This window comes from Triturus cristatus, chromosome 4_1 (genome assembly GCF_964204655.1).
Source record: "Triturus cristatus chromosome 4_1, aTriCri1.1, whole genome shotgun sequence".
NCBI classification, from domain to species: Eukaryota; Metazoa; Chordata; class Amphibia; order Caudata; family Salamandridae; genus Triturus; species Triturus cristatus.
Genome location: NC_140585.1, coordinates 748,006,761 through 748,022,272, shown reverse-complemented (window position 1 = coordinate 748,022,272; position 15,512 = coordinate 748,006,761). Strand labels below are relative to the sequence as shown.

The 15,512-nt window shown below is 41.5% G+C and overlaps 1 protein-coding gene across 1 annotated transcript in view; it reads left to right on the top strand.

Moving 5' to 3' along the window:
• The window catches only part of LOC146855471 (mitochondrial 10-formyltetrahydrofolate dehydrogenase), a 293,724-nt gene that overhangs the window by 170,283 nt on the left and 107,929 nt on the right, over positions 1 to 15,512 (top strand). The gene's annotated exons all lie outside the window — the stretch shown is intronic.

Below are 15,512 nucleotides of genomic sequence, written 5' to 3'. Positions count from 1 at the left end.
GTCCGAGAGGAGCAGTGAGCACAACCCCCCCCCCCCCCCCCCCCCAAAAAAAGAACCACATAATTGTAACAAGGATGTAGGGTCATTCAACACCTGTTGTAGGATCAGGGTAGTGCGCAAATCCACATTGTCCAAATTAAGGTAAAAATGTGTTCATTAGGAAACTTTTGGCTTCAAGTTTGAAAGCAGTAATTGATGATATTCTGCGCAATTCAGGTGAAAGAGTTCCAGATCTTTGGTGCAGCACCTGAGAAGGCTCGACGACCAGTTCTCTTTTTATTCATGATACGTGGTTTCAGAAGGAAGTTGTTAGCGCCTCTTGAAGCTCTCTTGCCACATAATTCAAGCTTTTGTGCTAGGTACCTGGGGGTGTTGTCGTGCAGGGCTTTGTGTGCTAGAACGATAATCTTAAACTGGAGCCGAGCTTCATAGGGCAGCCATTTAAGAGACTTTAGGACTGGCGAAATGTGCTCATTTCGTTTGGTACCATTGATTAGTCTGGCCGCAACGTTCAGTGCTGACCTTAGTGGAGCCAGGGTGTATTTGGGAAGGCCACAGAGCTTAGCGCTGCCATAATCTAGCCTCGGCAAGACCAGTGCTTGGACCGCTTGTTTGAAGTCCTTTTGTGGAAGGAAGGGCTTGATGTTTCTAAGTGTCCTCATCAAGTGATTAGCTCCCTTACATACGTTGCTGATATGATTTTTCATATTCAGGTGCTTGTCCAAGGTGATTCCGAGGGATTTAGCAGAGTCTATGATGAGAGGGGTGCAATTGAAAGCAGTGAGGTGAGTCAGCCAAAGGTCTAACTTGCAGGTGTGGTTTGGAGGAGAGATGAGAAGGAATTTAGTTTTGGAGGTGTTTAGCAGGAGGTGGTACTCAGTTAACCAATTTTGAGTAGACGTTAAGGTAGAGTTTAGTGTTATGATGTTATCAAGGGATGACATTTTCAGGTAAAGTTGTGTGTCGTCAGCGTACATATGGAAGGGAATGTTCTTGTCATTTAGAGAATTGGCAAGAGGCTCTAAAAAGAGGTTGAAAAGGATAGGAGAGAGGGCGGAACCTTGGGGGACACCCATGAGTACTGGAGAGGGCTGGGAGAGGGAGTAGTTTGCCGTAACTCTTTGAGTTCTTTGGTGGAGGAAGGAGGAGAACCATTGGAGCACCAGACCTGAGAATCCCATCCTGTTCTTCAACGTGGAAAGGAGGTTGTCGTGATTATCCGTGTCGAATGCGGAGGAAATATCAAGGAGAATCAGAAGGCAGGAGTCATTTTGGTCGAGTATATTTAATATGTCGTCCATAATGTGCGTGAGTGCCGATTCTGTGCTATGCCCCTTCCGCAAGCCTGATTGATGTTGGTTAAGGAGTTGGAAATTCTCCATGTGAGCACAAAGTTGGGCTTGTACGCATTTTTCGAGAAGTTTAGCTAGAATGGGGATGTTAGATATGGGGCGGAAATTATTGAGGTCAGATTTCTCTGCGGTTGTTTTTTTTAGTATGGGTGATCCCTGTGCTGCTTTTAGACAATCTGGGATCGTGCCTTGGGATAGAGAAGCGTTTACTATCCTTGTCCATGTGGGAATGAGAGCGTTCTTGATCTCCTTGAAGATGGGTGGGGGCAGTGGGTCACTGAAGTGGTTGGATGGATTGATGTTCTGGAGAATCTTGTAGATGTCGTTTTCACTGAAAGGGGTGAAGGTGCACCATGAGGCCTTGTTCTTGATGGTCAGGCTAGTGGGAACGGGCTTTTCTATGATAAGCGGTGGTGCGGGCCCAGAAGCTGGTATTAGAGCCTTCTTGGAGGCAAGTTCACTGGAGATGAGTTGTGATTTCCCAGTGAAGAAAGAAGAAAATTCATTGCCAGACGGTGGGCTGACATTGGAGACCGTGATTTGTACCCTCAGTTGATTGTTGTTTGACCAGTTCGAAGAGTTCGAAGAGTTTCTTGGGGCGATTAGCTACTTGATCAAGTTGTTGTCTGAAGTACTCTGCCTTAGCGCACTTGACTTGCTTGCTGTAAATAATCCTGACATCTATAAGGAATTTTAGGTGTTCCAGGGAGGGATTGGACTTCCAGGCTTGTTCAGCTGCCCTAAAATTGCGTTGTTCCGTGTTTAGATTGTCGTTGTACCATGGTTTGGATTTTTTTGTTGAGGTATTTTTTAGTTGAAGTGGTGCAATATCATCCAGTATGTTAGAAATAGTCGAGTTGTAGGCGTCGGTGAGTAACTGAACCTCACTCAGGTCGGCTTGGGAGGAGAGGGCAATTTTACAGTGGTCAGCTAATTCGACTGGGTTAATTGAGCCGAGATCCCTTTTCTAAATCTTAGATTTCGTTGGATGAGCCTTCCTCAGCTTCACCTCCATGTTGATATAGAAGAGAATGCAGTGGTGGTCTGACCAATCGCAAGGGGTAATGGATTCAAGTGTGATGGACTGCCCTTTTGAGATAATGAGGTCTAAGGTTTCACCTTTGTTGTGTGTTGGTTGGTCACAATGCTGCTTAAGTTCATGATCCTTCAAAAAGTCTTTAAGGCAAGTAACCGCTTGGTCATTAGGATTAGACCAGTGGAGATTGAAATCGCCAAGAAAGATTTGGGACATGGCTTAGTCTATATTACTCGAGATGATCTCCACTAGTTGTTCAATGAAGGGGAGGTTGTCTCCTGGAGGGTGATAGAAGGTGTGAAGTTTGCACACCGGCCGGTTGTTACTTGCGATGTTGAGACAAAGATATTCACAAGCAGAGGGCGGTGAGGACTCTATGTGGGATATCAAGAGTGTGTTCCTGTGATTGCAAGCTAGGCCCCCTCTAAGCATCATGACTCTGTCTAGCCTAATTATGTCGTGGGTAGGAGGTACAAGGAGGTCTAAAATAGGAGTGGAGGCTGGATTTAGCCAGGATTCAGTAAGGATGATGATGTCAAGATCATTGTGTTGTATTAGGTCGAATATTTCAGAGGTATGTTTGCTGGCTGACCTGCAATTGAGTAGAACACATTTCAAACGTGGAGGATTTGTGGCTGAGGGGGTCTGGGTGACATTAACTCTCTTGATTGTCTTTATTGATGACTCTAGGATTATGAGGAGGTTCTCTGTGCAGGTTAGGATATATGGTTTGTATTTGCTTCGGTGGGGTCAAGTTGGGGTTAGACCTAGTCGAATAAGAGTTGTGAAGGTCATTAAGATCATTGTACGTCAAGGTCTCTGCTCTTCTGGGTCGTGTGGGTGCCTTAGCTAAGGGAATGGTTTGCAAGACGGCGGAGGTTACCAACTGGCCCACGCAGTCACTATCACTGGGGGAGGTTCTAGGCAGATTCATTGAGGTGAGTGAGGAACTGATCATTGGGAAAAAATCCTTTGAAAGGACTTTTAGGTCATGTAGTTCGGTAGTGAGAAGGTGCAGCTGGAGATATATATCATCCAGGCGCGCACCTAAGTCTGAAAGGGATATAGGATGTGTTGATAGAGAAGGGGAGTCTCCGTTTAAGCCTGCATGCCCTAAGGTGGTGGATAGTTGTTCCTGGGTCAAAGATGTAGCGTTCGCGTCAGTGGTCTGACCATATCTCTGAGGGTCCTGAGTAGGACCTCCCGGGATCGAGGGTATGACACATCATGGTCTGAGTAAGGCATTTGTCCCATCACCCACATGGTATGTGGCGTAGGGGGAGGGATGAGGGGAGAGTGTTCAATTGTTGAAGGCAAAGATACACGGTCACCTTGGGATCTCTCAGTATGTGGAACAGAAGGGGTCGGACTAGGTGACTGAGCCGAGAGGACTCGAGAAATCACTCACTTGCTGGGGCGATGAAAATAGGGAACTGGGTGAGTTCTCCATGTGGGGAACAGAAAGAACCAGACTAGCTGGTTGTGCACCGAGCTGCCCTGAGATGTTCATCACCTGTTGGGTCGAGGGACTAGAAGGTTGGGGCACCTCCACCAGGGACTGAGCCGCACTGTGTGCATCAATCAGTGAGGAGTAATTCAAAGGGAGCAAGGATCTAGGGTGAGAGGAGGGGGGAGCACTGGTGATGACCTGATGACTGGAAGAATGAGGGTGGGTGTCATTGGACTTCGCCGAGGCCGCGTGCTTGAGTGACGGGAAGATAGTGGCTATCTTGATCAGATTGGTATTCGACGCTTGTATAAGGATGATCCCATTGTTATAGAGGGTGATGGTGGCATTGGTGTGAAGTGTGGGGGAAGGGGCTGTAGTCAGTTTGAGATCATGGTGTTTTCCTGGAACATACTATTCGGAGCATAGAGTAGAGGACTTTACGCCAACAAGCTCTTTTTCTGGTGTAGAAGATAAGGTCATTAAATCTATTACCTTTGTTTGCACAATAATATACATCCGAGATTAAAGTTTCGGGCTTAGACCTTAGTAAGTGATGCTTGTGGTTTTTGGCTGCGTTTTTTGAAAGTTTGGGTGGGTAGTTGATGATGAAAGCATTAGGACCTGAGGGGTCAGGGCTTACATCCATTTTGGTAGTATGGCTATTGAATGATGGTAGTGGCTTCGCCGTACGTGGGAAATTCGTGGTGCATGGATGGTGTTAAGAGGTCTTCTCTTTTATACATTTATAGTACCAGCAGTATGCAGCAGGCAAGAGTCCTACATTAGATCCTGTAGGGACCTTTGGCTGATATGGCATGGATAGGACGTACAGAAGCTAGAACATCCTTAACCCACTAGTACAAAACAATTCTACTTTCATTTAGAACTGTAGACCAAGCCGTTCCAAGATAGCTGCCAACTTGTCAAACCTGTCTCAGATTGCCACTGAAGTTGTCAAGTGCAGTCCTCTTTCTATTGCTGTTGTTGACCAATACAACTCTTAAATGCTTTTCTTGCATATTGTGGCTGGGATGGATTCATGTGGTTCACCCATGTGCAAAATACGCAGACAGCTAGATACTTGTATGATTTTCTCTATGCTCACATAATTACAAATGTTCAGGCAAATGAGCAGTTACAAGGTTATCAGATCTGATCCAGTGTGAGGCAGACACATTCAGCAGTCGTATCCCCTGTCCTTACTCAAAGAGATTCACTGTTCTTTATCCTAATACATGGCGCCCTTGCCATGCACTGCTTAAGACCTCACATATTACACTGCTCATGACATGTTAAATGACATCACAGATGACATCATCCAAACTACTGCTCCTCAAGTTACACTATAAACCGCTAGATAATTTTAGAAAAAAAGTAGTTAGTAAAGGGCTCACAGACCTATACTGCATCGATGAAATGTATGTACATTTGTTCATATAAGAAATAGAAATAGTGTATTTCTGAGGACAAATCTGATTCAGTATGTTAAGTTATGTGTGCACAGTTTTAAGTGCAAACAGTAATTCATTTAAAGAAGGTGGTGACTGAGCACATTTAGTGTGGTTTGCAGACATAAGTTACTAATTGGTTTTGCTTTGCTAAAATATGTGAGAAAACCTAAAGCTTATCCTTTCAATACATTATTCCTCTGTGGATTTCTGTGCACATGCTGAAATCAAAGAGTTGTCATGCAGTGCTGTCAATTTTTTCATGAACTGGAGAGTTCTACGTTACAGGTACTTATTTGCAGACATTCACTGAAAATTCAGAGGCAATATACATTGCTGAAGAAGGTATAATGTATGAGTGACTTACTTACAAATGGTTCAAGTCGCAGTACGATTGTAAGTGTTGTTCCAATGGTTGTTTATTTCAGGAATATGTGTAGGATACTTTTACAAACTATGGCTTGTTTTAAATAGGACATGGTGGAGCATACATTATCAGTAGCTAATGCATAGAGGAAATGCATAGCCATTGATTTAAAATTATGTGTTGGATGTCTTATTTACCAGGTACATCTCATTAAAGTAAATCATGACCAGGATCTGTTTTTAACCATATAGAGAGTTCAATAAATGATGATCACATTGATGTCTACAGAGGTATTAAGTTTCTTTACTCGCCTGAATAGCTTACAAAAAAAGAACATAATATCTACTAAATGAAGGTGCTTTCACAGTTGTGCTTTATGCCCTGCATGTTGCTAAAGGTTAAGCCCATTAGCTCTACCGATGTGAAAGAATATTGGGTCTCAGTGTGGGTTGCTGAATACTTTCTAGTATCAAAAGCTTATAGCAGACTATTAGAAGCATTGGAGGATGTCATTTGAGATGTCATCAGTAATATCAAATGTGTAATTTACCATTTTTATGCATGATGTGACATGATAGGTCAAAAGTAGTGCATGGTGGAGGCACAAGTTAAAGTCAGGTCACCGAAGGGTAACTGGTGAATTTCAGTGTTTTTTTTGTTTTTAAACCTTAGGTTTCAAGTCGTTTACTCATTTCAACACCTAACTATAACATTATTTAAACTTTGATTATTTCAGTAAATGTGTGAGTGTTTGTGTGCATGTGTGTGTATGTGTATATATATATTCACTGAAAAAACCAAAGGTTTCACACACGTTATAGTTATGAATTAGCATTTTAAAAACCTTGCAAATTCACTGAAAAAACCATAGGTTTCACACATGTTATAGTTAGCTGGACATTTCACTCGTGAAAAACCAATGAAATTCCCCCGTTATAGTTAGTTCAGCTAACTATAACTCGCGCCCCCGCAATGCACTGCTGATGACGTCACATATTACATCACTCATGACATGGTCAGTGACATCACTCATGACATCACTGATGACATCTCAAATGACATCACTGATGACATCATCCAGTGAATGTGTGTTTTTCTGAAAATTAAATAGGTTTTATATATGTATATCTCACGGACGATGGAAGAATAAATGGGTATATAAGTGTCTAAATGGATGATTTCTTTTTGAAAAATTGATTGTATAACTGACTAAGTGTATCTTAGTGAATACATGGCTTACTGAGTAATGTTTAAATATGTAAATATCTTTATCAGTCTCTCACTTTGTGTATAAGTGGCTGCATGGGTTGGTGAGTAGCTACATGGGTGTTTATATATGTTATTAGTTGGTTTTTTTAGTATTAGTGTGAGTGTGTGTATGGTTCGGTGGGGGGTATTACGTACTGCATAGGTACATGAATGAGTGACTCACTGTTTGTATGTGTTGAAGACAGCATGTCTACAGGACTGTATGGGTGGATGAGTGTGTGCATGGGTGTGTTAGTGAGTGAATGACTGTCTCAATAGTGTCTCTATGAGTAACTACATATGTTTTAAACTAGTATATGTGACTATTGGTGTATATAACTGAGTATATGTGAGAGTGAGAGATTGAAAGAGTTCCTGTATGAATAAGTATGTGTTTCTATAAGTGATTGTTTAAAAGACTAAGTATGTGTAAGTTCCCGTAGAAGTAAGTGTGGTGGTGTGTGTATAAATGTATATGCAAGTAAATGTATGTTTCTTTCTTTATTTTCATGAGTGACTATGTGTGTCAGTAACTCTGTGGATGAGTGGCATTGTGTAACAGGATGTATAGGTGTATGAGTACATATGATGAGTGAGTACATGTATGAGTGACTGTACAGGACTGTTGGTGAATGAGTGGATGTGTATGTGGATCTTAGAATTACTCAAGAGGTTGTTGTAACTGGTATTGGTATGTCCATTGTTTTGAAAATTTTAGTCTCTATTTTTGAATGTGTGTATCAAAGGTTATATTGGGGTGAGAGGAGGTCTGCCACTCTGTCACAAGGATGATGTCATCAGTGATGTCATTTGAGATGTCATCAGTGATGTCATGAGTGATGTCACTGACCATGTCATGAGTGATGTAATATGTGACGTCATCAGCAGTGCATTGCGGGGGCGCGAGTTATAGTTAGCTGAACTAACTATAACGGGGGAATTTCATTGGTTTTTCACGAGTGAAATGTCCAGCTAACTATAACATGTGTGAAACCTATGGTTTTTTCAGTGAATTTGCAAGGTTTTTAAAATGCTAATTCCTAACTATAACGTGTGTGAAACCTTTGGTTTTTTCAGTGAATTTGTACGGTTTTTTAAATGCTAATTTTTGTATTATTTAATTAAAAAAAAATTTTTATATTAAAAATAAAATTCCTATGTATTCATGTATGTATTATCTGTATCTTTTTTGTTTTTTTTAAAAAATTTCAATTAGAATAAAGTTGAACAGTTTTTTTATTTTTTGCAATTAATCTTTCTCCACTTTTTTTTTTATATATAAATTCTTGGAGTGCGCGCTCCTAGTACAATTTCGTAAGTTTTTTATGAATACCGCCATACGTTATTTACGTACACAAATATACGTTATAGTGCGCGCTGGGAGCGCGCACCCAGTACGTATGCGTACGTACGCATGCGTGCGTCCTACGCGCTCCACGCGGTTTACTTCCGCATACGCTAAAATTACGCGCAATAACGGTCGCGTATACGCGTGTTCAACGTATGCGCGTTACGTGCGCGCATATGACGTATGTACATGCGCTCATACGCGTTCGCGCATGCGTAATCACAAGGTGCGCGCTCTGAGCTTGCTCAGTGCGCGCACCTCGGGTATATGCATAATAAAACAGCACTTCTTATTGGTTATCATTACTTTCAGTTTCTGATTGTTTCAACACCACACCCAATCCCCTCATGGCAAGTCATGTGATCAAGAAACATCACTTTTGCTCTACCGACGACATCTGCAGCAGCTCAACCGAGCACATCTTCGGCAGCTCAGCCGAGCACTTCTTCTGCAGTGGTGCCTTTGCCTTCTTCCACACCTCTTTTTGGACCACCTTGTTTTGCTAGGTTGTCCACACGCTGCACTGATTGCGGTAAACTTATTTCTGTGGGTGAGACCAGTCTTGATCTCATTCAGAGAAAATTTGATGCCCATGAGTGCAAGTAGGCCATAGATGTTTTTTCTTTTTTTTCTTTTTCTCTTCCTGTTTCCCTCCATTAACTCAAGGGCTCTTTTAAGAGCCACCTATAAACTAAACCCCTAAAATATTTTTGGGAGGGATTTTTTTTAAATTTTTTTTGGAGGTGCGCGCACCCTGCGCGCACCCAAGGGTTTTTAAAAAAAAATGTTTAAAAAAAAAAAAAAAAAAAATTAATGTTCATAAAGAGGTGAAGAAATGGAAGCATGAAAAGGGAGGATTGAGTAATACTAATATTTTTCACTTATTTTAAAAAAAAAAAAAAAATTCTAACAAAAAAATTTTAAAAGTATTTTGCAAGGCAACAGAATTTTTTTTTATTTTTTCTTTCCAGTTCTGCAAAAAAAGAAAAAAAGTATTAATATTCAATCATACATTACAAAAAGCATTACATGTTTTTACATATTTTACTAAGCAATTTTTTGCCCTTTTTTTGCTGTTTTCAGAATTTTTTATTTTTCACTTAAAATAGTGAAAACAATTGTATTCATCATTTAACAGCGGGCAAAAAAAAAACAATCTGAAAGATTGCTTAAAAAAAGCCCTAAAACTTTCCTCACTAAAATATACCTTGTTAGAAATATTACATATATATTACAAGTACTTCTCTAGATGAATAAAAAATTTCTAGACAAACCGTCTTTAAACCTTGTCGCAAAAGCACACATGCCAAAATAATTTCTGTCAAAGGAGTCCACAATTGTTTTTATTACTTTTCCTTTAGGCCAAATAGTAATTTCAAAATCCTTTTTAAGTGATATCTTCAATTATAATCCTTTAAAAATACAAAAAATGCTTTCTTCAGATGCAGTTTTTAGTTTTCAAAATTTAGGTTTCAGAAAAATTAAGTAAGAATTGGGTAAATCATAAGGCAAACGTTGCTTGAAAATCAATTGGGAATCATTACACAGTGTCTAGCCTTTTTCACATTTAAGATAAACTGTGTAATGTCCAGAAGTTACAGTAGGTCCTTCATGAAAAATTATTGCAACTGTAACAAAAGTTTTTCCAGAAATTGATAATTGCTGTCCTGTAAACTTCTTTATTAAAGTGTCCAAATTTGAACCATCAGTTCTACAACGTTGCATCATTAAAATTACATACTGACCATATTTCTGTAAAAATAATGTAGAAAACATGTCTGATTTACATTCAGAACATTCCATGTTGTGATTGGCATCTTTAACTAATTTACTAAAAGTCACTGATTTACTTTGTGGTAATGGTAAAATTATGAACCTTTCTGAATCAACATTACTACTGCATGTGTTCATACAGTTTTCACAGCAATGTTCCCATTTGTAAGAGACACCAAATAAGTTTTCTACTTCTACTCCTTCATCTTCTAGTACACTCAAAATATATATTAAGAATTCCTGAGCATCTTGCTGGACATTTTCTTTAAACTGTGTAGAACCACAACATACATCTAAAAGATTTCTAACATCAGTAGCACTTTCTATTTCAGTTTTATCATTACTCAGCTTCTCATAAAGGAGACTCAGCAGAGAACACAATCTTTTTCCATGATTTACTATTATCTGTTCTAGCAACTTTTCAAGATAAAATACAACATTCAGCACTACATTTGCATAGCAGTTGACACCAGAGCTATTTTCAAAATGGCAACCAACAACCTCTTCAACACTGTCCTTTTTCAATGGGGGAGGAGCCAAGATGGCGACCGGGACGGCAGCGTAGACTCCCGGCTCCGTGAACCTCCGCATCCCGCACGGATATCCTGCATGAGATCCTCAGCCTGCGCTATGCGCTCGTATTTGTGAATGGGAGTGGCAACCGACCGTGTGACTCCGAAGTTTCTGGCGGCGGTACCGCCGGAGAAATGTGCCTTTGAAATTTGCGGCCCGTGCAGCCCCGGAGCCAGGACCTCGAGTGGACGCCTTGGCCGGGTGGCAGTTCAACAACAGCGGCCTGTGGTGACTGGGTGGAGTCGGACCACCGGAGCGGTGCACACCTCGGCCTACCTTTCGCCGTGGTCATTCCTACCGCTAAACGTAGCGGACCGAGTGCATGCCCGGGGTGGCAATTCTGAGATTCTCCGGCGATTGCCCCTGCCTTCGACGGTGAGCTGCCCGGACGCCGCCCGTAACTCGCCCTGATTCTCGCGGGCTGCTCCCGGATTTTCACGGGCGCTGGTCCGTGGTGGGGACGACTGTTACCCGTGACCATACAACGGATACATTTTTGCCTGCCCCCGGAACCCTGTTTCCAGCGACGTGGACCTTGAGGCGCTTGTCCCTGGGTCCCGGTCCCAATACGGGTCGGGCCTACCCGACGGCCATCTTGTTATGATGAAGCCTACCATCCTGTCCACCGGGTCACAGCAGGATTGGGAGTGTGTGACTTTTGGGAGTGTGGCGGAGCGATCGCAGAGAGCTGTGCTGGGGTACGGCGACCTCCTCGAGGCTCTCGGTGCCCTTCATTCCACCTTGATTCATGGCATCGGGGTCTTGGGGAGTAAGCTCGATGGTGTGGCATCAGCGTCGGGACGGTTGCGGCTTGCCTGTCCTCAGGTACACAGGGACTTCCCACACTGCACACAGGAGGACAATGTCGCGGCCACCCCTGAGATTAGTGAACAGCTGGAAACTCCGGACAGTATGCTTCCGTGTGATCGGCTGGCTGTGGGTCTGATCTGTTCCGGAGGTATTGGACCTGAGTGGGAGGTGGTGGCCTCGTCCCGTGCACGGCCTCCGGCGACCCAGGGAAAATTCAAGCAACAGTTGTCTACTTTGGCTGATTTCGCCTTCCTGGACCTTGTGTGCAGTGCAGATCCTGGGGCAACACTGGGAAAGACGTCCCTCCATGATGCGGACTGTGTTGGTACTCAGAGACTTCCACCCCACCTGTGTGCGTCGCTTCCCGGTCGTTTTTGGACACTCCTTTACCTTGTAACATTGGACATGGCGCTGGGTCGAGGGGTATGCATGGGCAGATTTGCAAAGAGTGGTCAAGGATAAGGCTGATCCTTCAGGGGTGGTCATCTAGTACACGGGCGGGCTCAGGGGTGGCGTGCTCTCATGGCATAGCTATTAGTATAATTGGTGCATAATGCTCCCCATCTTTCTTTGACATGGTCGATTCTGTGCTGCTTACTGTTTGCTTTGGGGGAAACTTACCGTGCGGGAGGGAGAAGCCGGGGGCATGTTTTGAAGGCCCTCCTCCAGTTTATTAATACTCTCTCTACCCCCCCGTCTGGTGGGGTTCTTTTCTTACTCCCTTTTCTCTGTTCTTCTATATTTCGGGTCTAGTTCCAGGGCGACAGGCACACTGCTGGGGGGGGGGGGGGCGTACTCATCTGCAGAGGTGCAGGGTTGGGGAAGGGGATTCTTTAGTCTTTACCCTTTTTTTTTTTTTTTCCATGGCCTCCTTTTTCTTCTCTGATTCTTCTTTGTTTTTCTTTCAGGGATCAGCGTGGTACAACTCCTTTGTTGTGAATCACTGCTTTTTCATGTGTGCCACAATTTCCGGGGTGTTTTTCTGGGCTTTAGGGCATGGGACTGCAGGCGCAACTGGTCATGATACTTCTCTACATCCTGCACTTCCTGTCTTAGCGCCATTGACTCGATAGATTGCCGTTTATTGTTTACGTTTGTTATTCTGCCTGCCATTTTTCGCTGCTGGGAAATTGTTTGGCACCTGATCCTTTTGTCTTTCCCTATTATAAAATGAAAGCCTTCCTAATCCTGGTGTCCTACTTGCGCCGTTCACTGGCCGAGAATATATTCGCATGGAGATTCTGCTCCCCGAGGTTCTGCCTGTGTTAACATTGGATCTCTGTTGCTTTGATTGCTTAGCGGCCGGCCCCGGGGGGTTGTAGGCCCATACTTGTTATTGGTTGAAATGCTAATAAAGGTTTTTCAAAAAAAAAAAAAAAAAAAAACACTGTCCTTTTTCCTTTTTCCTTGCTATCACATCACTGTCCTTTTTTTTTTTTTTTTGTTCTGTTCATCCACATTACAGATATTCTCAAATCTCCTTTTCCGACTAACAACATGTTTTTCAATCACAGGATACTGACCTAAATGAGGAGCATAGGTTCTTCTTAATCTTTTATACTCCTTTACACAGTTTGTATCAGCACTAACTTTTGAGTCATCAAAGTCTATCATAAATAAACCAGATAATGTTTTCACTCGTGACAAAGCAACATATGCCATACCTTCTTTGAACACAGTAGATCCAATGTTTACAAAAGCACTATCTACAGTTAATCCTTGAGACTTGTGAATAGTTACAGCATATGCTAGAGAAAACGGAAACTGCTTCCTACGTACATATAAGTCTTTCACAAGCATGAAACGAACTGAACAACGACAAATGTCTTTAACTTCTTCTATCTGATCAAATTTTATTTTTAAACATTCAATTCCATCTTTTTTCTGGTAATTAATAAAACCCACAACTCTTCCCATAGCTCCATTCACTAAACCTTTTTCTACATCCAAATTTCTCCTTAAAATCACTCGACAATTCATGCAAACATATAGATTTTTTTCTAATCCAGCTGTTTTGGAAATATTCTTCTCTAGTGAATCCAATTTATTTTTCAGTTTGCCTGTTAATGTAAAAGTAATTCTTTCATGCTGAATTTTGTCCTCTGCTTCCATTTTCTTAATCTCTTCCTTTTCCAATTTCAAAAGTTCCTCATTGAATATTGAGCACTCACGTAGTGTTGGCATTAAGCAGATTACAGTATTTTTTTCTGCAATGTTCTGGTATATTTTCTCTGCAACTATTTCTTCATTTGGAAATAAGTTATGTAGCAACCGACTCTGTAATGCTTTTTTGCCAACTTCTGTGAGTAGTCCAATTCTGATATCTTTCAGAATACTTGCATAATCTTCGTCGTTTGCTTGTCTCATATTGGTAGTGAGTTCTTTGTACTCAAAGAACGACCAAATATTCGCATTACCAATGCTTCCTAATGACTTCTTCGTGTCTTCATGTGTCACAGTATTAAACACTGGTTGTCCTTTAACTGGAGTGAGCTGCAGAAGATCCCCAAAAACTATGACATGTTTTCCTCCAAATAACATGTCATAGTCTCTCTTAAGAATTTGTTGCATTCTTAAATGCACAAAGGCAAGCATTAAATTTGAAACCATGCTCACCTCATCAATAATGAGAACTTGCATCTTCTTCAACACTCTTGAAACTTCGAGGCATGCTTCTCCAGTTAGCTTGTGGTATTCTATTTTGTTCTCATGCTCCACTGGTAACATTAGCAAGCGATGTAAGGTAATTTCTTTTATGTTATAGGCTGCTAACCCAGTTGGAGCAGTTACCACACAAGACAAATTTGAAGCTGTTTTTTGCTGTAGGTAGCTTCTGATGACTTTTATTAAGAAACTTTTACCAGTTCCAGCTTGTCCACTCACATACATCCTGATTGGTTCAAATGATGTGCATGAGCACTCTTTCTTTTCATGTAGTAATCCATGATCAATTTTTTTGATGACTTCTTCATAAATTTCTTTTTGTTCTTCATTCAGTTGTTGTTCCAGATTTAGTAAGTCGATTGAATCTTCCTGTGCTTGATTCATAGCCGTTTCTACTTCAGTCATGGCTACTGCAGCTTCATTTTCTATGATTGGTTGTCCTAGGGGATCTTGACTAAGTGTTACTGAACTTTGGCTGTCTTGAGAACTGTCTCTAGCTACTTCAGCTGCAATTTTTGCTTCCTGTTCATTTTCTTCATTTAACATTTGGACATAAGTTGTGAAAGTACTGCATTCTATACTGTCTTTGATAGCATTAAAAGAATCTTCATAGCTTTGAAATTCTCCCAGTAGTTCGTCCTCTGAACGCCATGGTTTAAACAGCTGTAAAAGAGCCAAGTAGTAAAATTCCTTTTTGTCAGTAGTTTCGCAACTGAGCTTCCTGTGATTTATCAAACTTCCTTTTGTTTGCTTCACCAAACATCCTTCCTCACCAATGACTTTATATTTTCCATTGTTGATGTCTTCTGTGGCTTCCGTGAATAAATGTAGTTCTGCAGCACTTCATAGAGACACATGTTCTCAAGATGATGACTTCTCTTTGGGTAATATGTGTCCAACATGTTTGATTTCAAAATATCTGTACTTTCTGGGTCATTCTCGGCCAAATATTCAATTTCTCCAACAGATTTCAGTACCCGATTTCTCATTCCTGCAAGGCCTAAGCTTACCCAAATTATTCTTCTGGATTTCGAGTAAAGACTTGCAGATGATAACCTATCTGAGCATTCGTAGGATCCAATTTCTCGATGCGATAACCTCTTTAAACTGAAACTGTACAGCTTCTTACTGACAGTCTTCTCGTGAGAAATCTCTTCCCACATTTCCTTCAATTCTGTTTTCTCAGATTTAGTGATGTAAGATGTCACATACCGAGCAACAGCAATAGAATTGTCTGCCACATACTGAATATCCATGTTAGCATTCCACATGGATAAAATGACTGGGTTGAAGTCATTTATAAATTTTGACTCTTCATTTCTTTTTAGGTTGTAGGTATTTTTGGGAGATTTTCTGGTTATAGTATGTCGCACAGCTGACATAAAACTGTTGACTCTTCCTTTTGAAAGAACAGGTCTAGGAAATCCAAATCGACACTTTGTG